This window comes from Panthera pardus, unplaced genomic scaffold, assembly GCF_024362965.1.
Source record: "Panthera pardus isolate Hobbes unplaced genomic scaffold, ASM2436296v1 HiC_scaffold_11, whole genome shotgun sequence".
In the NCBI taxonomy this organism is placed as follows: domain Eukaryota; kingdom Metazoa; phylum Chordata; class Mammalia; order Carnivora; family Felidae; genus Panthera; species Panthera pardus.
The window spans coordinates 23196258-23220510 of NW_026526666.1; the positions used below are offsets into that span (position 1 = coordinate 23196258).

At 36.4% G+C, this 24253-nt stretch overlaps 1 protein-coding gene across 1 annotated transcript in view; it reads right to left on the bottom strand.

The window, feature by feature from the left end:
* The window catches only part of LOC128775927 (translation initiation factor IF-2-like), a 497738-nt gene that overhangs the window by 225936 nt on the left and 247549 nt on the right, over positions 1–24253 (bottom strand). The gene's annotated exons all lie outside the window — the stretch shown is intronic.

The following is a 24253-nucleotide window of genomic DNA, read 5'->3' on the forward strand; positions in this document are numbered from 1 at the left end:
CTGGCCGGGCTCTGCACTGACAGCTCAAAGCCTGGAGCCTGCTTAGGATTCTGTGTCTCCCTGTCTCTCTGCCCCTCTCCCATGCTCTCGTTCTCTCTCTCTCTCTTTCTCTCAAAAATAAGCATTAAAAAAATAAAAAAAAATTAAAAACTGAGTTTATATATGCTCTGTAGAATAGTATTTTTGCCTTACAAGTGAACCAATACACAGATGTGTTTGGACTGTTTGTCATTTTGTTTGTGTGTGTCTGGTGATACACCAACTTATTATTGAAAAAAATTTATTTTATGTGAATTCTTAATCACAAACACAAGTGGTACTAATATATGCAGAGTTGAATACTTTTTGTGAATTTAATGGTTTATTCTGGAACAAGCTGTATTGACACACTGGTTGTGCAAAAGCAACAGTAGGAAAACTACTGGTACCTTAGCATGAATCGAAGCTATGGCACCAAACTATACTAATATTGTATTCTCCACTGAACTCCCCAGGAGGGGAGGGAAAGAGAGCTAGTTTTACTTAAGAATATCCTGGTAAAGTAGGAAAAATGATCACTTATGCTAAATATCAACCTTTGAGTATACATCTTTTAAATATTCTATATATGAGCTGAGAAGGAAAGCATTTCAGGGGCACACCCAAGTATGGTAAAAGCATTGTGAAATTATTTGAGTTGCAAGCTGAACTAGCTGCCTTTTCACAGGACACCATTTTTACTTGAAAGAAAGACTTGTGGACAAACTAGGGTTATTCAGACCTGCTATATGGCAATTATTTTATTAAAAATGAATTAAGTGAGCCTATCACTTCAAGCAAAATGCTGATGGTTATAAATGATAAACTTAGAGGTTGCAAGTGAATTTGGGAAAATTTATATCCACTACCTTGAGCTTCCCAGCTTCCTAACACTTAAACACTTTTGAAACATATAGTAGTGATAGTAACAAATGTGATATTTTGATACTGTGTAATGTAATGTGTCAACACTGGGAACATCTACATAACTCAGTGCACTAATATTTTCCAAATGAATGCATGATGTCTAAAATCACTTATGGGTAAAAGATCCATTCACAAGGCTAGAAAGACCAATTAATTTTAACGTATCAGGGTGCAAAAAGTTCATGGGTCTGTTTTCAGATTCCAAAATGCAGCTAACCTTTAAGAAACATTTTGGTGTAATAAAAGTTCAAAAACTACCTTTTCCCCCCAAAATAAGTACTTTTTATTCTTAAAAAAGTAAAACTTGTTGAACAAAAGTTTTAGTATAGTATCAAAAAAGATGATCTGAATAGGTTATTAAGATACTTCTCCCTTTTCAAACTACTTATCTTTCAGATACAGGATTTTCTTCATGTGCTTCCATGAAAAAAAACATATTGCAATAGATTGAATGCAGAAGTGGAATATGAGAACCCAGCTGTCTTCTATTAATTTAGACCTTAAAGACATTTGCAAAATGTAAAACAATGCTGCTCTTGCCATTACTTGTTTGGAAAATAGTTATTTTTCATCTAAAAGTGTTATGTACATTATAATGTGCTAATAATTATTACTGCATATGATTTAATAAATATATTTTCAATTTCTCAGTTTTAATTTGTAATATGGTAAATTTCAATAGATATACCCACATGAACAAAAAAGGAGGGTGGGACTAAATAACCTTAAGAACATGAAGGAAGACTCCTAAGCCAAAATAGCTTAAGAACCACTGCACCAAACGTTTTATGCAAGAGTATCATTATGGGATTTATTCATTAAGAACAGTTTGTAGGATAAAGGGATACTCATAAAGAGTATAGGAGTAGGATAAAGGGATACTCATAAAGAGGTCATTGCAGTACCAGTCTACAGATGATGGTAAATTAAACTGGTGTCAGTGAAGATTGAGAGTAGTAAACATATTTGAGAAGTATTAACTGATAAATCTAAGACTTGGAGAAGGACTGGGTCTGAGTTGATTAGGGAAGCATAGGGAGCAAAATACAATGTCAAGGAATACTCCCAAGTTTCTTATTCTTGTAAAAGAATGATCATCTCCCAACCTATAAAACACAAGAAGATAAGACAGGAGAATGGAGAGTGAGGTGATGATTTTTTGTCATGTTGGGCTTGGATTTCCCCTGTTACGGTCAGCTAAATTGCATGCAGTTTTCCCCCATAATTTATCTCAAACTACAATTGACTCAGAAATGATTTTGAGTTAACAGGTAGAGCAAAGCAATTTGTAATTCTGAAGATCTGTTTAGAAGGCATAAAAATATTTGAATAGAAAGGCAAAATTTGGTGGTTGGACTTGCTTAACCACAAAACATTCTCTCCTTATTGATGGGATGATTGCATTTTTCAATGAGCTAGTCCCCATAACTGCTCAGAGTGTGCCCTTTTCAAATCGCTAAATGGTTTCCTGGGTGTACTGCCCTGCACTGATGCTGGGATATGATGTGGGTGGGATAATCATCATGTTATCTTTGGTGATACATTCTGTTAACTTGACAAATTAAAAACTAGTTGACAAATGCATAAGGCTAGTAACTTTTCTTGGATATTTTTCATAGAATATAAACTATTTTAAAATGCAAATACATTATTGATATATTTTGGTTAACAGCATCTCTTTGCATCAGAAGGATAGCGGGGGAATTGTCACAGAACACCAATGAGGTTTTAATCTGTAGTGTACATCTTCTTACAAATTCAAAATTTGTATCAGATAATCCTTTGTTTATCCTGAGAACAACCCCAACTTGGTATTTATCTTATGTGCCTGCATTAGCTCACTGACTTTCTGAAGATTATATGCTAATCATTAAAGCATTCCACCTTAGTGAGAGACAAAAAAAAAAAAAAAAAAAACCCAAAAAACAAACAAAAAAAAAAAAACGATGTGGGAACAAACAAATAGCCTGCTTAGTATACTCCAGACATCCAAGGTGGGCAATTGTATGTGAGAAGAATGAAAAAACAACTAGCAAATGCATTCCCTCTTAATTTTGAAGGACTGCTATCCCCATCGAAACCCCCTGTGTGGATGTGTTTGTACACACACATGAGTTATAAGCAAGAACCTTTTTCATTAAGGGTGCGGTGTTTTTCATGCTAGTGCAGCACCTATCTATCTTCTTTCTGGCAGGGCTGTCTGCTTTTCGGTCAGCATCTGACTAAAGATCAATGAGAGAAAGCTTTTTGAAGGTGCTTTCAGGTCCTGAGGCAAGGGAGATGATCAGAAAGCTGCCATAAGCTTCAGACCCACTTGACAAATTAGGAACTATTTTGGTGCTCTATAAACTGCTGTCACATCAGTTACAAACACTAATTAGAGATGCAATACTTTGATAGTGAAAGTGTCCAGTGCATTAAATACCACTTTTGCTTGCTGCAATTAGCTTATACATTGACTTACACTTTATAGTGTAAGACAGTCAGAGATTAAAATGCATCAACCATTATTAAAAAATTTATAAGGTAAATATGAGCTAACTGTCAAATAGCTTTTTTCCTGTTGCCCTTTGACCATTTCCGTTCTTATTTTTCAATGCTTTTGCACACAATTTTTTTCAACCTGTTTTCATTTGTCTGAACTAAATGTCATAGCTTATGATAGCCAACTATCCAGCATCAATTAATCAACTTCTGCATTCTGAGAATGAGGTGTATAAGAAATACTACCTCTGGGTTTTATGGAGCAAGTAGCCATTGGGCCATTATAGCATCCAGCAGTCCCAAATAGAATTTTATGCTTTTTCAGTGTAGTCTCAGTGATGGGATATTATTGATGAACAAACATTTAAAAATCCATCATGCTGATTTTTTAAAAACTACTTTAAAGTTTTTTTAATGGCATTTCCATTTTGGTAGAAGGATAAGTCTGCATTTAAAAAAATATCTAGCAATAACTGACAGAACTGGTATGTTTTTAACACAAGGAAAGAGTGGGAAAAAATGTCAGGATTTTGGTGCTGATTATCTCTATAGTTCCAAGAATGTTTTTTTCCCTTTAACTTTGTGTGTGTGTGTGTGTGTGTGTGTGTGTGCATGTGTATTTATGTTGGGAAGATATATTTGAAATCTTTTCAAAGATGAAAAAGTGTGTGAAATATAAACCTCAACTTATTTATGATGCATTTTTGAGATGGCATATAAAGCATTATTTTAAATCATACACTGGCTTCAGATTCCCAGATAAATTAATTAATCACTTTTGCCTTCCCTTACTCACCCAACACAGCCTGCAGGGCAGTATGTTCCATGCAATTGTTCCGAAAGGATTTGTTGAGGAAGAGATGGATATGAAGTAGTAATTCAATAACAATCTAAGTATGAAGTAAAGATACCATAACAAATTGGCTCAAATGTAAAAAAATAAGAGAGTCAAAATAAAAGATATTAAGGAAGTAAGAAAGAAAGAAACCCAACAATGATCAGTGAAATGGACACAGTTCAAACAATTGCTTTCAAACTATTTTGTGTAGCACCTTACATACATAACTTACAAAGAAGAAACTAAGTCATCCATTTTAAATGCCTAAAAATCAAATGTTACGTAATTTTATGGAAACAAGCTCTGGGATCTGAGTGTCTCTGCTCTCTCCCCACTTCAGTTTACATCAGGGAGATGGCATATGGTAGAGGATGGCCGGAGGCCTGCAAGTCACAAGTCACTCCTGCAGAAATGCTTTCAATGGCAACATTGTGAAATCCAGTCTAGAAAATGGATGCAATAATTCTCATCACTTCTCTACTTCAAAGAGGGCTGGAAGGATTAAAGAGGTAGTGCTCCAAATTCAAATTCACGTTTTCCTCCAAACCTCAGCAGAATTCCTTGTCATCCCCACAGAGATGATCTGAGTGAGAAGTGCCATTAAGGAAATAGTAGCACACTCAGTAGAGCTCCGAAGGGATTCAGAAGAGCTCTGGCAGAAGTTGCGGGCTAGATATAAACTCAGCCCAGCGCTCATAAAGCACGTTGAAATTCTCAAGTGATAGGCACTACATGGGAACAAATCATTCTTAATTTAAGAGATAAACATGCCGTATCCAGAACTAATAATGAAGGGGCTGGAATAAATATAAGACTATAATGATTATGATCATTTATCCCTAAATCTAGCTTAGTGTCCCAGTGACAGCTGGAAACATTATGACAATTGTCTGCCCTGTGCTATACAATGCTGACAATGTTCAAGGTTTCTGGTGTTGCTCCGACTGTCACGAAAACAAAACAGACAAAGCAAGGTTGATCAGTCTGTAATGGTCCAAATCTTAGCACCTATAGAAACATGCTATTCACCAGCTCTAGCAACTAGGAAAAGCTCATGTGATTTCCAACCCATACGTCTGCTCTATATGTTTCCTCAGCTAGACATTCAAGAGGCAAAATGTGTACACGGTACCACGTCACTGGTATTCAATGTCAGAGATCACACTATCTACACCTTTAAGAAGAATGACATGTATAAGTAGGGAAGAATTCCAATCTTTTTATAATTTGCCATACAATTTTTTAAGGAAAATGTTATTTTCTTTTGGTACAAGTAGTTGTTTCCGAAGACACGTGCTGTAAAAGATTATTTATTCATCATGCTAAAGTTGAAAATATAAAATAGTTTAAGAGCAAACCATCTCTACCCATAAGTTAGACTCACATTATTAATCTTGTAACATCACTTGTGAAGATAAATTTTAAATGTTCTGTACTAATTGGAACAATATGGAAGTGTGGAATGTGACTACAGAGCAATGGTATTGGTTCTGACTTATATCAATCTGCTAATCAATTGTTTGGAAATAGCTCACTTATTATGTTTGACCTCATCCATTCTATACTACTATTTCATTGTTATTTTTTCCTTTCCACACACTTGCCCTGTGACTTGCTGAAATCCAGATACTCTGGGTATACAGAATTTTCTATCTACAAATGTAGTCATCCTCACCAACAAAATGTGTTGAGTGTAATATGAGTTGTTTTCAATTCTTTAGTTAGGCCATACTAGTACTCACTAAAGTACTTGCCAACAAGTTATTGATTCATTCATTCTGGAATCTACTGGCCATTGATAAAACAGGTTGAGGTCTGATAATGTGAATGGCCTTTCATCTTTATATGAAATATTTTGCCACTAAACTAATACATTTCATATGTTGTCAATGCCACATATTGAATTAAAATCATATAATTTTTATATCCCAAAGGTTATTAACTGTGGTCTAATCTGAGTATGTTATGTGTCCAAGGTGAAGATTGGGGTTAGAGGGGCTAAATGTCTTCCCTTAACTGGTTACCATACACTTTTAGCATGAATGAGAGGAAACTACATGGCTTAAGGTCAGGATTTAAATTTGCTTCTTACCACCTGAATGACATTAAGCTTGTTACTAAAATATTATGACTATTCCTTTCTTAATTTTTTCAAATATAGCTACAACATACACCCATTTGAATAGAAATATATTCCTTCTCTCCCTTCCTCTCTCTCTATATATACATAATACATATATTATATATATATATTCAATATATATTATATATATTCAATATATATTCAAATATAATGCAATATATTTTTCTCTTTGAATATGGAGTATTTTTTAGGTTTAATACACATACACACACTTATTATATTAAATATCAAAAATGTAGTGCTTAACACTACATGGTATGGTGTTTTAACTTCATTTTTGAAAATATCAAATTGACAAGGTTCATCAAGTCTATATCACTCATTTTTGACCTAAGGGGGGAAAAACTGTATTACCTTAGAGTTATAAGACTTTTTCATCAAATTTGACTGATTACTGTTTTTAAAAACCAAAGCTTCAGGGGCACCTGGGTGGCTCAGTTTGTTAAGCATCTGACTCTTGATTTTGGCTCAGGTCATGATCTCATGTTTGTGACATTGAGCCCCCTGATAGGCTCTGCACTGATAGTGCACAGCCTGCTTGGGATTCTCTCTCTCTCACTCTCTCTCTGCCCCTCCCCCACTTGTGCTCTCATTCTCCCTAAATAAATAAACATTAAAAAAAAAAAGGCAATGCTTCATTGATTTGCATGAGGCTCACCTGTGAGTTACAGAAACCTCCAAATAACACTGACCTTCTAAATCTCTTAAAATGAAAGAATTGTATTTCTCTTTCATCCTAAGTCAGAAAGAGGAGTAGGCTTGAAGATAGCGGCAGAGTAGGAAGACCCTAGGCTCGCCTGGTCCCACCGACCCATCTAGATAACTATCAAATCATCCTAAATAACTCAGTAAATGACCTGAAGACTGGCAGAATAAATGCCACAACTATTTATGTAAAAAAATCAGTCAAAGAACTCACAAAATATGACAACATATACCTAAAATGTGGGAAGGAAAGAAGAATGGGTTCAATGTAATATAGACTGCTATATGCAGAAGATGTTATATACAAACTGATGGTAATCATATATCAAAAGCCACTAATAAATATGCAAAGAATAAAGAGAAAGAAATCCAAATATATCACTAAAAAATCAGCAAACCATAAAAGACAAGAAATGATTAGACAAAAGCTTCAGAAACAACCACAAAACAAATAATAATATGATTATAAACACATAACTATCGATAATTACTCTGATTATAAATGGACTAAATGCTCTAATCAAAAGATACAGAATGACAGAATGGATAAAAAAAACAAGACCCATCTATCTATATGCTGCCTACAAAAGACTCATTTTAGACCTAAAGACACCTGCAGATTCAAAGTGAGGGGACAGAAACATCTATCATGCAAATGGAAGTCAAAAGGAAGCCAAAGTAGCAAAGTCAAAGTAGCAATACTTATATTGGACAAAAGACTTTAAAACAAAGACTGTACTAAGAGACAAAGAAGGACACTATATAATAATAAAGGGGACAATCCAAAAAGAAGATGTAATAATTGTAAATATTTGTGCACTCAACATTAGGAGCACCCAAATACATTAAACAGTTAATAACAAACATAATGGAACTAATTGATAATAATATAATAATAGTGGGACACCTGGGTGGCTCAGTTAGTTAAGCATCTGACTTTGGCTCAGGTCATGATCTCACAGTTTGTGACTTGGAGCCCCGCATTGGGCTCTGTGCTGACAGCTCTGAGCCAGAAACCTGTTTCAGATTCTGTGTCTGTCCCTCAGTCTGACTCACCCCCACTTACATCCTGTCTCTCTCTCTCACTAAAATAAACATTAAAATAATTTTTAAAAATACAAAAATAGTAAAGGACTTTAACTCCCCACTTACATCGATGGACAGATCATCTAGACCGAAAATCAACAAGAAAATAATGGCTTTGAATGACACACTGGAAAAAATGGATTTAACAGATATGTTCAGGACATTCCATTCTAAAAGAGCAGAATACACATTTTTTTCAAGTGTACATGGAACATTCTCCAGAATATCACATATTAGGCTAACAAATAAGCCTCAACAAATTCAGAAAGATTGAAGTCATTCCATACATCTTTTCTGACCACAACACTATGAAAATAGAAAGCAACCATAGGAAAAAATCTGGAAAGACCACAAATACTTGGAATTTAAATAAAATACTACTACACAGTGAATGCATCAACCAGGAAATAAAAGAATAAATTAAAAAGTACATGAAAACAAATGAAAATGAAAACACAATGGTCCAATATCTTTTTTTTTTATTTTTTTTTATTTTTTTTTATTTTTTTTTTATTTTTTAATATATGAAATTTACTGTCAAATTGGTTTCCATACAACACCCAGTGCTCATCCCAAAAGGTGCCCTCCTCAATACCCATCACCCACCCTGCCCTCCCTCCCACCCTGCCCTCCCTCCCACCCCCCATCAACCCTCAGTTTGTTCTCAGTTTTTAACAGTCTCTAATGCTTTGGCTCTCTCCCACTCTAACCTCTTTTTTTTTTTTTTTTTCCTTCCCCTCCCCCATGGGTTTCTGTTATGTTTCTCAGGATCCACATAAGAGTGAAACCATATGGTATCTGTCTTTCTCTGTATGGCTTATTTCACTTAGTATCACACTCTCCAGTTCCATCCATGTTGCTACAAAAGGCCATATTTCATTTTTTCTCATTGCCACGTAGTATTCCATTGTGTATATAAACCACAATTTCTTTATCCATTCATCAGTTGATGGACATTTAGGCTCTTTCCATAATTTGGCTATTGTTGAGAGTGCCGCTATAAACATTGGGGTACAGGTGCCCCTATGCATCAGTACTCCTGTATCCCTTGGATAAATTCCTAGCAGTGCTATTGCTGGGTCATAGGGTAGGTCTATTTTTAATTTTCTGAGGAACCTCCACACTGCTTTCCAGAGCGGCTGCACCAATTTGCATTCCCACCAACAGTGCAAGAGGGTTCCTGTTTCTCCACATCCTCTCCAGCATCTATAGTCTCCTGATTTCTTCATTTTGGCCACTCTGACTGGCGTGAGGTGGTATCTGAGTGTGGTTTTGATTTGTATTTCCCTGATAAGGAGCGACGTTGAACATCTTTTCATGTGCCTGTTGGCCATCCGGATGTCTTCTTTAGAGAAGTGTCTATTCATGTTTTCTGCCCATTTCTTCACTGGGTTATTTGTTTTTCTGGTGTGGAGTTTGATGAGCTCTTTATAGATTTTGGATACTAGCCCTTTGTCTGATGTGTCATTTGCAAATATCTTTTCCCATTCCGTTGGTTGCCTTTTAGTTTTGTTGGTTGTTTCCTTTGCTGTGCAGAAGCTTTTTATCTTCATAAGGTCCCAGTAATTCACTTTTGCTTTTAATTCCCTTGCCTTTGGGGATGTGCCGAGTAAGAGATTGCTACGGTTGAGGTCAGAGAGGTCTTTTCCTGCTTTCTCCTCTAAGGTTTTGATGGTTTCCTGTCTCACATTCAGGTCCTTTATCCATTTTGAGTTTATTTTTGTGAATGGTGTGAGAAAGTGGTCTAGTTTCAACCTTCTGCATGTTGCTGTCCAGTTCTCCCAGCACCATTTGTTAAAGAGACTGTCTTTTTTCCATTGGATGTTCTTTCCTGCTTTGTCAAAGATGAGTTGGCCATACGTTTGTGGGTCTAGTTCTGGGGTTTCTATTCTATTCCATTGGTCTATGTGTCTGTTTTTATGCCAATACCATGCTGTCTTGATGATGACAGTTTTGTAGTAGAGGCTAAAGTCTGGGATTGTGATGCCTCCTGCTTTGGTCTTCTTCTTCAAAATTACTTTGGCTATTCGGGGCCTTTTGTGGTTCCCTATGAATTTTAGGATTGCTTGTTCTAGTTTCGAGAAGAATGCTGGTGCAATTTTGATTGGGATTGCATTGAATGTGTAGATAGCTTTGGGTAGTATTGACATTTTGACAATATTTATTCTTCCAATCCATGAGCAGGGAATGTCTTTCCATTTCTTTATATCTTCTTCAATTACCTGCATAAGCTTTCTATAGTTTTCAGCATACAGATCTGTTACATCTTTGGTTAGATTTATTCCTAGGTATTTTATGCTTCTTGGTGCAATTGTGAATGGGATCAGTTTCTTCATTTGTCTTTCTGTTGCTTCATTGTTAGTGTATAAGAATGCAACTGATTTCTGCACGTTGATTTTGTATCCTGCAACTTTGCTGAATTCATGTATCAGTTCTAGCAGACTTTTGGTGGAGTCTATCGGATTTTCCATGTATAATATCATGTCATCTGCAAAAAGCGAAAGCTTGACTTCATCTTTGCCAATTTTGATGCCTTTGATTTCCTTTTGTTGTCTGATTGCTGATGCTAGAACTTCCAGCACTATATTAAACAGCAGCGGTGACAGTGGGCATCCCTGTCGTGTTCCTGATCTCAGGGAAAAAGCTCTCAGTTTTTCCCCGTTGAGGATGATGTTAGCTGTGGGCTTTTCATAAATGGCCTTTATGATCTTTAAGTATGTTCCTTCTATCCCGACTTTCTCAAGGGTTTTTATTAAGAAAGGGTGCTGGATTTTGTCAAAGGCCTTTTCTGCATCGATTGACAGGATCATATGGTTCTTCTCTTTTTTTTTGTTAATGTGATGTATCACGTTGATCGATTTGCGAATGTTGAACCAGCCCTGCATCCCAGGAATGAATCCCACTTGATCATGGTGAATAATTCTTTTTATATGCTGTTGAATTCGATTGGCTAGTATCTTATTAAGAATTTTTGCATCCATATTCATCAGGGATATTGGCCTGTAGTTCTCTTTTTTTACTGGGTCTCTGTCTGGTTTAGGAATCAAAGTAATACTGGCTTCATAGAATGAGTCTGGAAGTTTTCCTTCCCTTTCTATTTCTTGGAATAGCTTGAGAAGGATAGGTATTATCTCTGCTTTAAACGTCTGGTAGAACTCCCCTGGGAAGCCATCTGGTCCTGGACTCTTATTTGTTGGGAGATTTTTGATAACCGATTCAATTTCTTCGCTGGTTATGGGTCTGTTCAAGCTTTCTATTTCCTCCTGATTGAGTTTTGGAAGAGTGTGGGTGTTTAGAAATTTGTCCATTTCTTCCAGGTTGTCCAATTTGCTGGCATATAATTTTTCATAGTATTCCCTGATAATTGTTTGTATCTCTGAGGGATTGGTTGTAATCATTCCATTTTCATTCATGATTTTATCTATTTGGGTCATCTCCCTTTTCTTTTTGAGAAGCCTGGCTAGAGGTTTGTCAATTTTGTTTATTTTTTCAAAAAACCAACTCTTGGTTTCGTTGATCTGCTCTACAGTTTTTTTAGATTCTATATTGTTTATTTCTGCTCTGATCTTTATTATTTCTCTTCTTCTGCTGGGTTTAGGCTGCCTTTGCTGTTCTGCTTCTATTTCCTTTAGGTGTGCTGTTAGATTTTGTATTTGGGATTTTTCTTGTTTCTTGAGATAGGCCTGGATTGCAATGTATTTTCCTCTCAGGACTGCCTTCGCTGCCTCCCAAAGCGTTTGGATTGTTGTATTTTCATTTTCGTTTGTTTCCATATATGTTTTAATTTCTTCTCTAATTGCCTGGTTGACCCACTCATTCGTTAGTAGGGTGTTCTTTAACCTCCATGCTTTTGGAGGTTTTCCAGACTTTTTCCTGTGGTTGATTTCAAGCTTCATAGCATTGTGGTCTGAAAGTATGCATGGTATAATTTCAATTCTTGTAAACTTATGAAGGGCTGTTTTGTGACCCAGTATATGATCTATCTTGGAGAATGTTCCATGTGCACTCGAGAAGAAAGTATATTCTGTTGCTTTGGGATGCAGAGTTCTAAATATATCTGTCAAGTCCATCTGATCCAATGTATCATTCAGGGCCCTTGTTTCTTTATTGACTGTGTGTCTAGATGATCTATCCATTTCTGTAAGTGGGGTGTTAAAGTCCCCTGCAATGACCACATTCTTATCAATAAGGTTGCTTATGTTTATGAGTAATTGTTTTATATATCTGGGGGCTCCGGTATTTGGCGCATAGACATTTATAATCGTTACCTCTTCCTGGTGGATAGACCCTGTGATTATTATATAATGCCCTTCTTCATCTCTTGTTACAGCCTTTAATTTAAAGTCTAGTTTGTCTGATATAAGTATGGCTACTCCAGCTTTCTTTTGGCTTCCAGGAGCATGATAAATAGTTCTCCATCCCCTCACTCTCAATCTAAAGGTGTCCTCAGATCTAAAATGAGTCTCTTGTAGACAGCAAATAGATGGGTCTTGTTTTTTTATCCATTCTGATACCCTATGTCTTTTGGTTGGCGCATTTAATCCATTTACATTCAGTGTTATTATAGAAAGATATGGGTTTAGAGTCATTGTGATGTCTGTATGTTTTATGCTTGTAGTGATGTCTCTGGTACTTTGTCTCACAGGATCCCCCTTAGGATCTCTTGTAGGGCTGGTTTCGTGGTGACAAATTCCTTCAGTTTTTGTTTGTTTGGGAAGACCTTTATCTCTCCTTCTATTCTAAATGACAGACTTGCTGGATAAAGGATTCTCGGCTGCATATTTTTTCTGTTTAGCACACTGTAGATATCGTGCCAAGCCTTTCTGGCCTGCCAAGTTTCAAAGGAGAGATCAGTCACGAGTCTTATAGGTCTCCCTTTATATGTGAGGGCACGTTTATCCCTTGCTGCTTTCAGAATTTTCTCTTTATCCTTGTATTTTGCCAGTTTCACTATGATATGTCGTGCAGAAGATCGATTCAAGTTACGTCTGAAGGGAGTTCTCTGTGCCTCTTGGATTTCAATGCCTTTTTCCTTCCCCAGTTCAGGGAAGTTCTCAGCTATAATTTGTTCAAGTACCCCTTCAGCACCCTTCCCTCTCTCTTCCTCCTCTGGGATACCAATTATGCGTATATTATTTTTTTTTAGTGTATCACTTAGTTCTCTAATTTTCCCCTCATACTCCTGGATTTTTTTATCTCTCTTTCTTTCAGCTTCCTCTTTCTCCATAACTTTATCTTCTAGTTCACCTATTCTCTCCTCTGCCTCTTCAAGCCAAGCCATCGTGGATTCCATTTTGTTTTGCAATTCGTTTAAAGCGTTTTTCAACTCCTCGTGACTGTTCCTTAGTCCCTCGATCTTTGTGGCAAGAGATTCTCTGCTGTCCTGTATACTGTTTTCAAGCCCAGTGATTAATTTTATGACTATTATTCTAAATTCACTTTCTGTTATATTATTTAAATCCTTTTTGATCAGTTCATTAGCTGTTGTTATTTCCTGGAGATTCTTCTGAGGGGAATTCTTCCGTTTGGTCATTTTGGAGAGTCCCTGGCGTGGTGAGGACCTGCAGTGCACTTCCCCTATGCTGTGGTGTATAACTGGAGTTAGTGGGCGGGGCCGCAGTCCGACCCGATGTCTGCCCCCAGCCCACCGCTGGGGCCACAGTCAGACTGGTGTGTGCCTTCTCTTCCCCTCTCCTAGGGGCGGGATTCACTGTGGGGTGGCGTGTCCCGTCTGGGCTACTTGCACACTGCCAGGCTTGTGTTGCTGGGGATCTGGCGTATTAGCTGGGGTGGGTAGGCAAGGTGCACGGGGGCTGGAGGGGCAGGCTTAGCTCGCTTCTCCTTAGGTGATCCACTTCAGGAGGGGCCCTGTGGCAGCGGGAGGGAGTCAGATCCGCTGGCTGCCGGAGGTTTGGCTCCGCAGAAGCACAGAGTTGGGTGTTTGCGCGGAGCGAGCAAGTTCCCTGGCAGGAACTGGTTCCCTTTGGGATTTTGGCTGGGGGATGGGCGGGGGAGATGGCGCTGGCGCCTTTGTTCCCCGCCAAGCTGAGCTCTGCCGTCCGGGGGCTCAGCAGCTCTCCCTCCCTTTGTCCTCCAGCCTTCCCGCTTTCCGAGCAGAGCTGTTAACTTATGACCTCCCAGACGCTAAGTCGCGCTTGCTGTCGGAACACAGTCCGTCCGGCCTCTCCGCTTTTGCCAGCCAGACTCGGGGGCTCTGCTTGGCCAGCGAGCCGTCCCTCCGCCCCGGCTCCCTCCCGCCAGTCCGTGGAGCGCGCACCGCCTCGCCGCCCTTCCTACCCTCTTCCGTGGGCCTCTAGTCTGCGCTTGACTCCGGAGACTCCGTTCTGCTAATCCTCTGGCGGTTTTCTGGGTTCTTTAGGCAGGTGAAGGTGGAATCTAAGTGATCGGCAGGACGCGCTGTGAGCCCCGCGTCCTCCTACGCCGCCATCTTCCGGAACCGGTCCAAAATCTTTAGGATGCAGCAAAAATGGATCTAACAGGCAAGTTTATAGCAATACAGGGTTACCTCAAGAAGCAAGAAAAATCTCAAATACACAACCTAACCTTACATATAAAGGAACTAGAGAAAGAACAACAAATAAAACTCAAAACCAGTAAAGGAATGAAATAATAAAAATTAGAGCAGAAATAAATGATGTGGAAACTAAAAAAACAAAAACAAACCAATAGAACAGATCAATGAAACTAGGAGCTGGTACTTTGGGAAAAAAATCAATAAAATGGATAAGCTTCCAGTCATACTTACCAAGAAAAAAAGAGAAAGAAGTTAGGTAAATAAAATCATAAACGAGAGAGGAGAAATAACAGCCAACACCACAAAAATACAAACAATTATAAGAGAATATTAAGAAAAATTATTCGCCAACAAATTGGACAACCTAGTAGAAATGGACAAATTCCTAAAAACATATACCAAACTGAAACAGAAGAAATAGAAAATTTGAACACACCCAGAACCAGCAAAGAAATTGAATCAGTAATCAAAAAACTCACAACAAAAAAAGTCCTGGACTAGATGACTTCACAGGTGACTTCTACCCAACATTTAAAGAAGAGCTAATACCTATTCTTCTCAAACTATTTCAAAAAACAGAAAAGGAAGGAAAACTTCCAAATTATTTCTTTGAGGCCAGCATTACCCTGATACCAACACCAGGTAATGACACCACTAAAAAGAGAGCTCTCGGCCAATGTCCCTAATGTACATCAATGTAAAAATCCTCAACAAAACACCAGAACACTGAATTCAACCTAACATTAAAAAAAAATCATACACCACGATCAAGTGGGATTTATTCCTGGATTGCCAGGGTGGTTCAGTACTCACATCAATCAGTGTGATACATCACATCAATAATAGAAAGGATAAGAACCATATGATCATTTTACTAGATGCAGAAAAAGCATTTGACAAAGTACAACATCCATTCATGATAAAACCCTCAACAAAATAGGTTCAGAGGGAATATACATCCATTCATAGTAAAACCCTCAACAAAATAGGTTTAGAGGGAATATACCTCAACATTAAAAAGGCCATATATGAAAAACCCACAGTTAACATCATCCTTAATGGGGAAAAACAGAGCACATTTCCCCTAAGGTCAGGAACAAGACAAGGATGGTCACTCTCACCACTTTTATTCAACATGGTACTGGCTGTCCTAGCCTCAGCAATCAGAAAACAAAAAGAAATAAAAAGAATCCAAATTATCAAGGAAGAAGTCAAACTTTCACTATCTGCAGATGACATGATAGTCTATATGGACAACCCAAATGATTCCACCAAAAAACTGCTAAAACTGAGAAATGAATTCTGTACGGTTGCAGGATACAAAATCAATGGACGGAAATCTGTTGTATATCTATACACCAATAATGAAGTAGCAGAAAGAGGAATTAAGAAAACAAACCCATTTACAACTGCACCAAAAATAATAAGACACCTAGGAATAAACCTAACCAAAGAGGTGGAAAACCTATGCTCTGAAAACTATAAAACACTGATGAAAGAAATAAAGACAACACAAAGAAATGGACAGACATGCCATGGTCATGGATTGGAAGAACAAACATTGTTAATACTACCCAGGATAATCTCTACATTATTTTAAATGTTTATTTATTTTTGAGAGAGAGATAGAGCATACAAGGAGCAGAGAGAGAGGGAGACAGAGGATCCGAAGCGGGCTTGCTCTGACAGCAGAGGGCATGACGCGGGGCTTAAACTCACGAACCATGAGATCATGACCTGAGCGAAAACCAAGAGTCAGACGCTTAACCGACTGAGACACCCAGGTGCTCCACACAATCTACACATTTAATGCAATCCCTATCAAACTACCAACAGCATTTTTCACAGAACTAGAATAAACAATCCTAAAATTGAAAACCACAAAAGACCCCAAATAGCCAAAGAATCTTGAAAACTAAAAGGAAAAAAAAAAAGGTAGAGACATCACAATTCTGGATTTCAAATTGCATTATAAAGCTGTAGTAACCAAAACAAAATGGTACTGGCACAAAAATAGACACATAGATCAATGGAACAGAATAGGAAACCCAGAAATAAACCCACAACTCTATGGTCAACTAATCTTTGACAAAACAGGAAAGAATATCCAGTGGGAAAAGTCAGTCTCTCACAAATGGTATTGGGAAAACTGGACAGCTACATGCAAAAGAAAGAAACCAGACCATTTTCTTTTCTTTTCTTTAATTTTTTTAATGTTCACTTACTTTTGAGAGAGAGGGAGAGAGAGAGAGAGAGAGAGAGAGAGAGAGGGCAAATAGGGGAGGGGCATGGAGAGAGGGAGACACAGAATCTGAAGTACGCTCCAGGCTCTGAGCTGTCAGCACAGAGTCTGACTCAGGGCTCGAACCCACGAACCGTGAGACCATGACCTGAGCCAAAGCCAGACACTTAACCGACTGGGCCACCCAGGCTCCCCCAGACCATTTTCTTATACTATACACAAAAATAAATTCAAAATGGATTAAAGACCTAAATGTGAGACCTGAAACTATAAAAATCTTAGAGGAGAACATAGGCAGGAACTTTTTGACATTGACTGTAGCAACTTTTTTCTAGATGTCTCTTGAGGCAAGGGAAACAAAAGCAAAAATAAACTATTGGAACTATGTCAAAATAAAAGTTTCGTCACAGTGAGGAAAACAATCAACAAAACTAAAAGAGAACCTACAGAATGGGAAGATATTTCTAAATGTTGTGTCTGATAAAGGGTTAATATACAAAATATATAAGGGACTTATAAAACTCAATGCCCATAAAACAAATAATCCAATTAAAAAATGGGCAGAAGATATGAACAGACATTTTTCCAAAGAAGACATACAGATGACATATAGACACCTACCATCAGGGAAATGCAAGTCAAAACTACAATGAGATATAACCTCATACCTGACAAAATAGGTAAAACAACAACACAAGAAACAACAGGTGTTAGCAAGGATATGGAGAAAAGGGAATACTTGTGCACTGTTGGTGGGAATGCAAACTGGTGCAGCTACTGTGAAAAACAGTACGGAGCTTCTTCAAGAAACTAAAAATAGAACTACCCTATGATCCTGCAATTACACTACTGGGTATTTACTCAAAGAATACAAAAACACTAATTTAAAAGGATATACGCACCTCTATGTTTTATAGAAGCATTATTTACAATTTACAATAGCTAACTTATGGAAGCAGCTCAAATGTCCATAGATTGATAAATGCATAAGGAAGATGTGAGGTAGATCTTTCTTTTCTTTTCCTTCTTTCTTTCTTTCTTTCTTTCTTTCTTTCTTTCTTTCTTTCTTTCTTTCTTTCTTTCTCTGTATCTATATAATGGAATATTATTCAGCCATAAAAAAGAGTTAAATCTTGCCATCTGCAATGACATGGATGGAGTGAGAGAGTATAATGCTAAGCAAAATTAGAGAAAGACAAACATCATATGATCTCACTCATATGTGGAATTTAAGAAATAAACAAGGAGAGGGAAAAAGCGAGCAGAGGTGGGTGGGGGGATGGGTTAAATAGCTGGTAGGGATTAAGGAGTGCACTTGTCATGATGAGCACTGTGTGATGTATAGAATTGGTGAATCACTATATTGTACACCTGAAACTGATAAACATTGTTATGTTTAAAAAAAGAAAAGAAACAAAGTCAGAAGGAGGCCATGAAGAGCTATTCTGTGACTCTGAGATTTGTGTTTCTCCCAACTTTCCATTCTGTGGTTCAAGTATCCATGACTCAGGATGGACTCCAGCACCATACCCATGTTCCGAATTCTTGCATGGAAAAAGTGGCCAAGAAGGGGCAAACGTACATTCACATGCTCTCTTTCATTAATTCACCAAGTATTTCTTAAGTACCTACTATGTGTTAGACCTTATTCCAGGTTCTGGCAATACAACACACACACACACACACACACACACACACACACACACACACAGAAACAGAAACAAAAAACAAACAAAAAAAGCCAAAAACAAAAAAACAGATATCTGCCCTCATGAAGCTTCCCTTACAGACTTATCCTACATAAGGTACATAAGGAAAATCCCAGAAGCTTCCATCTGACACTTGTCCAGCTGAGATTGTATAGAAAATAAAAGAAAGAAAATATATTTTCACCTTTAAGCTATTAAGAAATGTACACTTGACCACTCAAAAAATGTGTATAAAAAATGTTAGCAGGTTTCTTTAAAAATTCAGAAATTTTTAAATGTATTTATTTATTTTAAGTATGAGAGAGAGCTGAGGAGGGGCAAAGGGAGAGGGATGGAGAATCCCAAGCAGGCTCCACGCTGTCAGTGCAGAGCTCAATGAGGGGCTCAATCTCACACACTACGAGATCATGACCTGAGCTGAAAATCAAGAGGACACTGAAAGTGGGAAAGTATTTAGATGAATATTAGGAGAATGAAGACAGTTTGGCAGCCTCCTAACAAAAGAGAACACACTAAAGTAAATTATAAATAAAACTTAAAAATTCAAAATGATTAAAATATGAAGTTTAAGGTAAATATAGTTTGACATGCCCCCATCACCATGCATTAGATGAAATTCCAATAATTTCTGAAGTAAAATATTACATCTAATATCCATTCCCTGATAATACTTCTAATGCTAGTTTTCCTTTTCTTTTCTCCCTTCCTTCCTCCCTCCCTTCCCTTCCTTTCTTCGTCTGTCTCTCACCTTTCCTCTCTCTCTCTCCAGACTTTTAACATAAATTTAAAGCATCTGTCAAATTCAGTAGATTAAAGTCTGAGATCAAGTCTCACTTCACAAAGTTTGAGTGGCTTGGATACTCTCTAGTAACTTAACTAACCTTATTTTACACAGCTTTCACCAGAATGGAATTTGTTATGTTAGGAGACAGAGAAAACTAAAAAAAATAAAGAAAGAAAAAAATAAAGAAAACTATTTCCTTCTTTTCTGAGTTACAATTTAAAATTTAAAAACTGATAGCCTGCCTTTAAAATTCTGCAGCATGTTGTGGTGGAAAAAACAGTGGACAGGCAGTGAGGGAGAGGTTTCAGTTCTAGGGAAGCTTCTATGTATCTATATCACCCTAGGGATATTATTTAACCTTGAACCTCAGATTCCATATCTTCAAAGTGAAGTTGTTGAATATGATGATCATTACTATAGCTTATAATTCTATAACTCTATGATGCTAACTCAGTATCATACTTGGAAATGTATTCTTTAATAAGGAACAGTTTATATGTGTGTGAGAGAAAGTGGAGAAATTCCCTCATGCTACTGGATGACATTACCTTGAGAATGACCAGACTCTCCAGACAGTCTATCATAGTTCAGTCCTCTTGGACTATTTTAACAATGAATCAACCAATCAAGCAAAGAAAAGTCAGGCATACATTACTATACAGAAAAGCAGCATTGACATTTAAAAAAATCAGGAAACTGACGTGATAGCAGGAAATAGACAATTCACTGTATAAAATTTTCATGTATTATTCTTTTTGTTCTAGAAAATAGTAGATACTTATGCTATATTTGGAATTACTATCTCTACTGGTTTTCTCGGAAGAAGACCCTTATAACCAAAGTGTAGTATATAAAGAAAACATTTTTAAAGGAAAGGTAAGTGGATTTTTAGTCCAATTCAGTGCAAATAATCTCTTTTTTTTCTTATAATTGTTTTTTGATTATTATGGCCAAAGTCTGAGAATTTTCATTATCATTTCACAATTTAATATTTTATGTGTGTGTTCCTCATAGTGCCTAGCGCATGTATAACACATAATAAATATTTTGAGAGAGTCGCTAAAACAATGATTTCCCCAAATCATTATTTTCCCCTTTAAATACATATTATTTTTTGTAACCAAAAATCAAAGGAAAAACAAAACAAACCAAAGGAGTTACTAAGTGAGAATGTTAATCAATAATAAGTCAGATATTTCTCTTCAAAATGATGAACTTAAACTGTTTTAGTATGGAGAGGACACATCAAATATAATATCTGCACTGTTAAAGAACAGAGAAAAGAAAACATTTCTATTTTATATTGTGATCTAGGGAAAGGGGCAGAGCAGGTTGATTGGCCATATGTTCAAAGTCAAAATCAGAAAATGTGAATGACCATCACAAAATTTAATTAATTCATTCCTGCTTTAAAAAATATTTTTGTAAACCATGAATTGCATATTAATTTCTCAGTATAATGACATATATTTCAGACTGATAGATGACATCAATGTAAAAACTAGTAACACAAGAAGGGTGCCAACTATTACTACCAAAGTTACTATTGTTCTAAAATTTCTCAACACTGCACTATTAAAGAGAAATATGGATAGAGTATAACAATAGGAAAGAATAAAATAAAATAATTCTATTTCAAAATGATATTACAACCTAACTAGAAAAACCATGAGTGATACTTGAAAAGTGACTAGAAGTTAGAGAACATGTAACAGCCACCAGATATAAATATACAAATCAATAGCTTTCACTTATGCTATGATGAATTATAAGAAATAATGAAAAATTAACAGAACAACAAAATGCTAAAGAGTTAAGAAAAATATTAACATTTAGGGATATTTTTAGAACTAATGAGAAAAATATGAGACACAAATAAAACTTGAATAAATACTGAAATATGTTACTTAATGGAAAATCCAGTTACTCATGAAAAAATGTCAATTCTTCCCCAAAATTAACTTACAAATTCAATGCAATTCCAGTCATAATCTCAATATTTAATTTGGAACCTAACAAAATAACTTTATGCTTTGTCAGGAGAAAATTTTTGAGACTAGCCAAAACAAAAAATAATAAACATATGCATGGATGGAGCTGAAGGGTGCTGTGCTACTAGAATGTGCTTCCAATGCTAGATTTGTTTCTTCTTTTTTTATCCCTCCCTTCTTTCACAATTAACAAGCCTAATATAATGGGCATATATGAACATCCTTAGAACAATTACAGAATCTCTATGCTCTATATTTGAGGCTGTATTTGTGAAATGTCCATAGGCTCAGTACTGTTGCATCTTTCTGATAAATTTATATTTCAGTGACCCACTTATTTATTCCTGTTTTTTTAAGTTTATTTATTTATTTTGAGAGAGACAGAGACAGCATGAGTGGGGGAAGGGCAGAGAGAGAGGTAAAGAGAGACAGAATCCCCAGAAGGCTCTGTGTTGTTGGCACAGAGCCCAACTCAGGGCTTGAACTCATGAACCATGAGATCATGACCTGAGCCAAAACCAAGAGGTGGATGCTTAACCGACTGAGCCACCCAGGTGCCCACCCCCACACTTCTTCATTCGTATTAAAAAGTTGAACTCTCATTCTTTTTGTTTTGTTTATATGGTCACACCTGCTTTATTTTAATTAACATTTCCCATACAAATCTTTTTCCATTATTTTACTTTCATTTCAATCTTTCCAGTCACTATTGTTAATTTGTATCTCTTGTTAATAGCAAAGAGTATTGAATATATGCATGTACAAATACAATCAATCTTAATATTTTAACCAGTAAGTTTCTTCTATTTATGTCAATGTGATTGGAGACATTTAGATATATGCTTATCATATTATGCTGTGATTTTATTTACAATAGTTTCCCCATGCTTCTTTTTGTTTCTTTTCCTGCAATTTTTTGGGTCAATGAAATTTCTTTAATCCTTTCCTCCCATTTTACTAGTAAGGATGTTCTGCATTCTACTTCTAATTTCCAGTATTAAATTTTTAACATTATATATTTGATATATGTTGAAAATAAAATTGATCCTCTACCTACCTCCCTATAATACAAGTCTTCCTCATTGTCATCTTTTGTGTCATTTTTGTCTATAATTTAATCTTCCTTGTTTTTTAATTACCCAAATTAGTTACTGTCATTATTATTTATACCACCAATATCAACTTAGATTTGCCTACATGTTTATCTGTTCTTTGCTCATCATTGCCCCTTGACTCTTACACTCTTCCTTTTGGGTTCAAGTCTTTCTTAATGAAAATGCACTTTATAATTTTTCTAGTAAGTCCTGTGAGTGTCACCTTGTCTTTGTTTCCCTAAAATGTCATTTTAAATTTATTCTTGAGGATAGGTTATTTAATTTTAGGCTTCTATGTTGAGTTTTTCACACTTTAGTATTCTGAAGTTGTAACTCCGGTATTTTCAGTCTCTATGGTTGAGGTTGAAGGAATACTTTAGTCTAATTGTTGGGCATTTGTAATTAATTAACACTTTTCTGATACCAAAATTTCTCTGTCTTTGATGTCATTTACTTAATTATGATATTTAGGCATGAATTACCATTTTATTATTATTATTATTCCTGATTCCTGGAAATTGTGCATTTTAGGCTTGGAAATTGACTTTTATCAATTCTGGAAAATTCTGAGCCTTTCTTTTTAATTCTTCTGGTAATCTTATTAACGCATATTGAAAGCACTGTTTCATATTCCCTATCTCTTTTGTCTTTCTGTGCTGCATTATGATATTTTCCTCCCACATTCTTCTTCCAGTTCGCTTAGTCTCTCATACTTTGGGGACATCTGATCTGCTTTTTAAATCATGCATTAAGTTAAATTTATGACTATGTTTTTCTATTTTCAGAATTTGTATTTGGTACCTTTTCAAAACTGCATCTATTTGTTTTTAATCAGTCTTTTGTCCTCTTGTTTTCTATATTTTATCACATTAAGAAATTTAAATACACTTATTCTATAGTCTCTTTAATAGTACTGTTCTATGTTCTCAAGTTCTGCAGGTGTTAGTTAATTCTTTTTTTTGTCTAAATCTTATTCATGGTGAATTGTTTCATCTTGTGTGTTGTAATTTCTTTGATATTGCCTTATCTTATGTAAAGCATGGTGTTATTATGGGAATTCTAAGCATCTCAGCTTTTGAAATCTCTCTCCAGAGAGCTCTGCATTTGCTTCCAACAGACACCAGAGATGTGTCAATGACCAGAGACTAATTTTCATGTTTATTTCTCAGCATGGGGTTCTTGAAATACCTGAAAAGTGTAAAACTGAACTCCAATTAATTGGAGACACAGGTTGTAGATTTTGAATTCTCAGAGGAAATGTTTTGTGTCACCCAGAGTCAAAACAAAGGCTGGCTCAATTATAGCCATTCACATCCAGCCTTTCCATGGGAGATGGAAGTCAAGCTGGGTAGCAATACTGTATCCTGTACACCATCTCCATCACATCTAGCCTGCCATATCATCATCGGCCAGAGTTTGGCCTCTCAGCTACCTCTTTGCTCCTGGTGCATGGGGTTTCCCATTTTTGTATGCTTAATAGGTTCAGCCATTTTATTTGTTTGTTTCATTCTAAATACTGAGACAGCAAGTTTGCAAAGCTAATGTAGTCATTCATTTTATGAAATAGACTTCTGAGACTTTATGAATTAAAGAAGGACACAGGAAAAGGTCATTAAGGAGTACAAATGACTAATAGTACAAATGACTAATAAATATGGAAAATTCTATTCCATTATTAACCAAATAAAGACAAAATA